Below are 7,398 nucleotides of genomic sequence, written 5' to 3' on the forward strand. Positions count from 1 at the left end.
TCTGGGAGATCTTCTGGTACAGCATTGAATCCTTCAAACAAATCTCTTATCCCATCCCCAAGACCATCATTACCTGACATCTCTCGTACGAGAAATGACTGGAACAAGAGTAGCAAGGGCCTAAACAGACTCTTTTCTGGCTCATCCTCAACCCTATCTCTTCTAGTAGGCTGATACCCTAACCCATAATTAGAGCTTCTCTCTAGGATCGTAATAGGCTCGATAATTCCTTGTAAATTCTTGCCCAAGCGTCGACCAGGTTCGAACCTATTTCTTAACATCACAGTTGCAATTATTTTGCAGACAGAAGGCATTGATATTTTGGGTGTCAAATCTCTTTCCGCAGCGTTTATAATTTCCACCGTATAGAAACTACTACCTTTTGGAACATCTTCAATCACCGGCACATAACCATTGGGACGGTCCGCTTGACTTCCTTCTCCTTGGATGACTACTTCATGATCTTTCCAAATGAACTTCAATAATCAATGAAGGGGTAATGAAATTGCCTTTGCCCCGTGTATCCATGGTCTTCCCAAAAGCAGGTTGTAGCTAGGATGGATATCCATAATATGAAACTTAGTCTTAAACTCAGCAGGCCCAATTTGGATCTGCAAATCAATCTCTCCTATGGTATCTCTCTCTCCTCCATCGAATGCTCTCATATTTATGTGGATTTGACGAATTTTCCCCAGATCATAGCCCATTTAGACCAGCGTGGAGAGGGGATAAATATTTACACCAGATCCGTCATCTATTAATACCTGATTAATTGTAATCTCGACAAATGACGGTGACATGCATGGCTTTGTTGTGCATTGCTCCTTCAAATGGCAACTCTTCGTCACTGAATCATATACGATGGTTCCCCACAACATTCCCTATCATCGCATCCAAATTCTCAATGCTCATTCCTGCGGGAACATACGTTTTCTCCAAGACCTTCGACAGAGCCTGTCGGTGGTGCCAAGACAGAGATTTGGGACAGTGTTTTCTCCAAGGGTTTGACAATTAAGTAATCCTTTGGTTGCATACGCCTCCAAAATTCCTCAGCCTCTCCTTCAGTGATTGGCTTTTTCTGTGAATCTTTCTTGTTGGTCAATTCCTCAGGGATGTAACATCGTCCTGATTGTGTCATCCCCTGAGCAGCGGTAGTTTGCACAATAAATTCCTTCTTTGGAGGGGAAACATACACTTGAGTCGGTGCAATCATCACTATAAATAGGGCTTTCTCGCTGATACTTAAGGCAGTTATAACTTTCTCTATCTTTCCTACCTCTTCCGCCCTTTTGCACTTTTCGGAGTTCACCTGAGTAATGGTCTTGCCAGATGCCCATTCGCCTTCTATTTCAATCATGTTAACTGTAGATCCCCCATGGTTGGGCAGTGGATTACTGCTAACATTTGGAGTAGGTACCTGGAGCGTGATGACTTTTTAATCAATCAGATCTTGGATTCTGTGTTTCAAGATAAGACAGTCCTCGGTACTATGCCCTGCTGCCCCTGAATGATAGGCACAATTTTGATTAGGGTGATAAAATCGGGAGCTAGGATTGACAGGCTTTGGCTGTACTGGTTGCAAATGACCAGCATTCTTCAATCTTTCAAATAATTAGGTGCGACTTTCAGCTAGTGGGGTGAAGTTTCGGGGAGGTTTATTTTCATGGTTTAGACACTGGGGGTTATACGGGCTTCGGTTTGTAGGAGGGGGTACTTGGTGGTAATTTGGAGGTGTTTGGAAACTTGATCGGCTATTTGAGGGAGTAGTTTGGAAATGATACTGATAATTTGGAGGTGGAACTGGGTATTGGGGAAAGATATTTGGTTGTGGAGCTTGGTATGATGGTGGGATGTTTGGGGGTGGAGTTTGGTATTGGGGGTAGACGTATAATGCATGCGGAAAGTTAGGTGATAGCGGGGAAGATAAAACGTTTCTAGAGTTGAACTGCTGTTTCAATTTTATAACAGAATTGACAGAAACCCCACCTACCTCTTCCTTCTTCTTCTTAGAAAATATGGCAGTTCCAGATGATGTTGGGGTTTTGGTAATTTTTCCTATCCGAATACCTTCCTCTAATGATTCTCCTATTTTTACCAAATCTGCAAAGGTCGCTCTGACAGCAGACACCATCCTGGTATAATATTCTCCTTCTTGATCGCGAGAGAACATGGATACCATTTCTTCTTCGGACATGGGGGGCTGCACTTTGGCAGCTTCTTTCCTCCAACGAAAAGCATAATCTCAAAAAATCTCAATGCTCTTTTGTGTAATCCGATCTAGTGAATACCGATCAGGAACTATTTCAATGTTGAATGCGAACCGGTTAAGGAAACTCTTTGCCAATGTCCTCCAACCAGCCCACCTTTTCGGCTCCTGAGACATGAACCACTCCAAGGCTTCACCATTCAAACTTCGACTGAACAGGCGCATTAATAACGCCTCATTTTTCCCTATCCCTACTAGTTGCTTGCAGTACCTTCTTAGATGGGCCATTAGATTTCCGGTACCGTCAAACATCTCAAACTTAGGGACCTTGTATCCTTATGGTAGGTCTACTCCTGGGTGAACACACAAATTGTCATACCCCAAACCGTCGTGGTCCTTGGCCCCGTGAGACTCTTTGATCCTCATGATCTCTTCTTACATGGCTAGTAAATTCCTTTCATGCTGGGCCCTCCATTCCTTCTCTTTCTCCTCATAATGGTCCATCTCGGGGTTAGGAAGGGGTTCATAAATATCAGGGGATATGATGGCTTGAGGAAGATTTGGAAGGAAGGCTTGATTTTACAGATGAAGGGAATTTGGTTGGTAAGTGGGGAGAATGTTTTGGAAATTGGGAAGGTTATATGGGCCTTGTAAATAGTTTGGTAGAATATAAGAGGGATTTTACGGATTTGGAAATGAATTTTGTGGATTCAAAGGTAGGTTTGCCGTATTTTGTGGATTTGGGAGTAAATCTTGGGGATTTGGGAATGTGTTTTGTTGATTTGAGAATGTGTTTTGAGGATTTGGGAATGGATTCGAAGACGGGTTCTGTAGGGTTGCGGATGGATTTTGTGGATGGTAGGTGTCTGGATTATTTTGACGATTAGTGTTTTGGACAAATGGAGGAGCAGATCCGGATGATACGTTAGTTGGTTGGTCCCCAAGAATAGGGGTACTGAGGGGAGGGATTTAGAGTGGAGTCCCGTGTCCCCTCGGAGCAGGGGTATTGATGGTGATGGCCAAGTTAGCCAATTCTCGAGTGCGATTTATTTCCTCCTGAAGCAATTCTAATTTTCTTGCAAGTTCCGCAATCATCTTATTCTGTTCCGCTATCACATTATCCCAGATAGTCAGTGCGTTTTCTTCGTCATTTCCTGTCATTTTTGAATGATGGTCTGAGGATGGGATTTTCTGTGTTTTCGATTGGGTGAAGTAGGGATGTTCTGCCAGTTTATCAACACGGAGTAATTTCTATTATCTTTAAAGTAAAACAACTCAAAGGCAGATGTGTTAGTTTTCGTATATGATAAATAATGCAAAATATTTGACAAGAAATAACCATGTAGAGTTGTTTGAGTCATACCCAAATTCATCCATAGGAGCATAGCGGATAAACTTGCCTTTGATCCAAACAAACACACATAAGCACATAAGACAATTATATTACACAAAAACATTATAATAATGCGTATCCTAACTGGGGTGACCCTTTTTGAGCTAAGGGTTCAGGCCTAACGATTTTGAAGAAAATATATACTTCCCTAAAGTCAATCCATTATCCCCCCAACTTATATAAACACGAAAAGGGCATAAATGCTTACAAACGATAACAAAAGAGGGATACAATCTTTAGGGAAAAAGGGAAATAACATGAAAGAAGATAAGCAGCTCCCACGCAGGGGATAGAAAATACTAATTCCTGAGTGCTTATTCTATCAACCTTCGCCTTCTTAGCTTCGTCCACTTCTTTATTGGTGACATCCGTTGACGTTCAAACTGTGCCTTAGATGCAACCTCCCAAATTGATCAATTTTTTGCTTATCTTGCTTCAATTCTTCTTACAAAAATAAGCAAATCAAGTTTTTTCCCGACCCCCAAAGGATAATGGATTGAATTAGACAGGCATACATTTTCTTCAACACATAAATATGGTTCGTCTATAATTGACTCGGGGTCAATAGACGCAGGGAAGGTTTTCTAATGGGCCCAATACCCCGCTCGAATATTGGGTCGTCCTAGGCATATGCCTAAAATAAGGTTTTGGTTTCGTTCTATCCTCGGCATCTAGAGTGGGCTTGGACACTGGTTCTCAAGCGGACAACTTGAGTTTGAAAATACGAACAGCGTCAGACGACTCACGTGCTGATAAGTTGTTCTTATATCCAACACAATTTGGAATTGAACAACAAGGGTGGGGACATCCACGATAACCCCAAAACAGTTTAAATAATGTAGGAATATGCCATGAGATGCGATAATTAAACTTTACAAAATCGGAACACATAAACAGTTAATCAAAATATGAAATCAATCATTTGGTTAGAACCTAGTTAAAGATCCCAGCAGAGTCGCCATTTCTATTTTCTGGAAATTTTGACTTTTGAAGAGAGTCGCCACTTAATTTTGAAAAGGAATTAAGAAACCTTTAGAGAGTTACTTCAAACGATTCAAAACAGAAAAATCATTTTAAGTTAGAGATTCTAGATAAGCGGTTCCTATTAACATTTTAGGAAGGTGTTAGGCGCCTAAAACGTCCGCTAACTTGCGGTTATCCGGACTGTTTGAAAATCGTCTTTTGATTAACTTCGAAAAGATTAATTTGTTGAAATAGTGATTTAATTTTTTCAAAAAAAATAAAAGACTTGTGTAAAATAGATTTAGGTGACTTAGTAGGGATTTTAACTAAGTCTAAACAAAACTAATAAACAAATAAACACATAAAAGGGGAAGGGAGAAGAAAGTAAAGGATTTAGGCCATTAGGCCCAAATCAACGAGACTTGTCCTAGTCTAGTTGGGCTTCCAACCCATTTCACCTGTCGTAAACTATTTTTCGAGCCTTTGACTCGAGTCTTGCTTCACCTGTATTAAATACAACTTTGGCTTCGAGGCCGAAATGAATGAATAAATAAATGAATAAATGAATAAATAAAAAGAAGACAATAATAAAAATTGAGACTTTTCAAGTCTTTTAGTGACCTCATCAATGGGTTTTGACCCATTTTCCTTCTTTGTGTATCTTCTAGCACCCGCACGCCATGTAGTGGACCTTAGATTTAAACTTCGAACTTGACTCGAAGGGGTGAGCCTTATTTACCCATTACGAAATGCAAGAGGAGAGGAGTCCATGTGGACTCGAGATATTTTTTGCATACAAAGAAAAGATAAAGAAATTAATATATGTTCAAGGCATAAAAGTGACATATTACAAAGAAAAAGAAACTATCAAGAACCAATTTTTGAATGACAAGAATAAGCACACTTGCACAAGAATGAAAGTCAACAAATAAAAAATTCAAAGCAAAAGTTTCACAATCATACTATGCATGAGTCAAAAATATCCAAATAATTTTATTTAGCCGCAAAAGTTTGAACTTTCTTATCATTTTGAAAAGACAACATGCGAACAAAGAAAAATAAACATCTTGGATGAAAGATAAAGCTAGCACTTCATATCTTATATGAGAGTTTTGAAATCCATTAAAATAATTAGTAAGCAAATGATAAATTCTTTACTTAACTAATTACTATTTTTATTAAGGTGCAACAAATAATAATAACTATTCTTCCAACATAAAATAAACAACTTTACATGCTAAAAAAAAAACATATCTACCAACAATAAGTTTAAACAAGACATGGGTATTATTTTTCAAGTAAAAATCTAAACGTTATCCAAAATAATCAAAGAATAAAGTAAAAAAAGAGAAACAATCAATATTATCTATTCTTTTCAACATAAAGGAAATAACTTTACATGCTAAAAACAAATATATCTACCAACAATAAGTTTAAACAAGACATGGGTATCGTTTTTCAAGTAAAGATCTAAACTTTATTCAAATAATCAAAGAATAAGGTGAAAAGGCAAAACATTCAACATTAACTATTCTTCTAAACATAAAGAAAATAACTTTACATACTAAAAATAAATGTATCCAACAACAATGAGTTTTAAAAAAAAAGCATAAATACATCTTTTAAGCAAAGATTGAAACTTTATCCAAAATAATCAAAGAATAAAATCAAAAAAGGCACATACAACTATTGCTAGCTCATTTTTATATCATGAACATGAAAATAATTAGAATATCGATACCACAACGTCCTAGGGCCTTCAAGGCCATCTACAACATACAATCCCAACAAATAAAATTATATCTACGAACTACGAAGAAGAAAAAAGATGAAGAGAAAAACGATAATAAAAACCAAAATAATAAAAAAAGAAGGTGTGTTTACCTTTTGGGGTCAGCAAAACGAGACTATGAGCTTCGTTGGAATCAACCGACACCGAAAAACGTCGCCGGCAACTCAAAAATTTTGATTAGCCGATCAACTTTATGAAACAAAAATTTTTACTAAATAAAAATAACTATTTTTGCTCAAAAGGATTTTTTTCCCCTTTCTAGCCTTTTTTTTTTCTTCCTTCTCCCCTTCCTCTCTATACCAAAGTAGTGGTAGTATTTATAGGAGAGAATGGGGTATTTTTTTTCTTTTTCACAAATGTGGGAGAAAAGTATTTATAGGAAAGGATAGAGATTTATTTCTTGTCATCTACCAATGTGGGAGAAAAAGCATTTAGGGAGGTTTTAGAATGTAAAAATTAAAGATAAGGTGAGGTGGAAGATAATGTGGAAAAAATAGTACAATGTAGTACAATCTTTGAATTTCAAAATTGGAAAATAATAAAGTTTGGGGGAATAATACAATTTGAATTTATTCTTTTGGTGGGAATTGAGTAAAAGTTATGATGAGAGTTCTTGAGAATTTTGGAGTTATTTAAAATATAACCCCAATTGTAATTTAAAATTTAGCCATATTTATTTATTTTGACCAAATTAAAAATTAATTGACGAATTGCATTGCAATTATGATCAATTTTCAAACATGGTCAAATCTAATAGATTGGCTAAATTAAATTAAAATTCGAAAAAAATTAATACCCTTTTTTTTAATCCCGAGCTTCTTGATTTAATAAAATGAATGCATATTTATCCAAATAAATTATTTTTGAGAATAAATTATATTTAAATTAAGATTTTAATCGTTTGAATTTATTTTCAGGATAAGACTTAATTAAATCCGATATTTTGTAAAATAAATATTTAAGTAACAAATTATATAATCTCATATAACTGAACACGATAGTATATAATCGCTACTTAAAATGACAAAATCACGTACGAAAAAT

This window comes from Capsicum annuum, chromosome 7 (assembly GCF_002878395.1).
Source record: "Capsicum annuum cultivar UCD-10X-F1 chromosome 7, UCD10Xv1.1, whole genome shotgun sequence".
Classification (NCBI taxonomy): domain Eukaryota; kingdom Viridiplantae; phylum Streptophyta; class Magnoliopsida; order Solanales; family Solanaceae; genus Capsicum; species Capsicum annuum.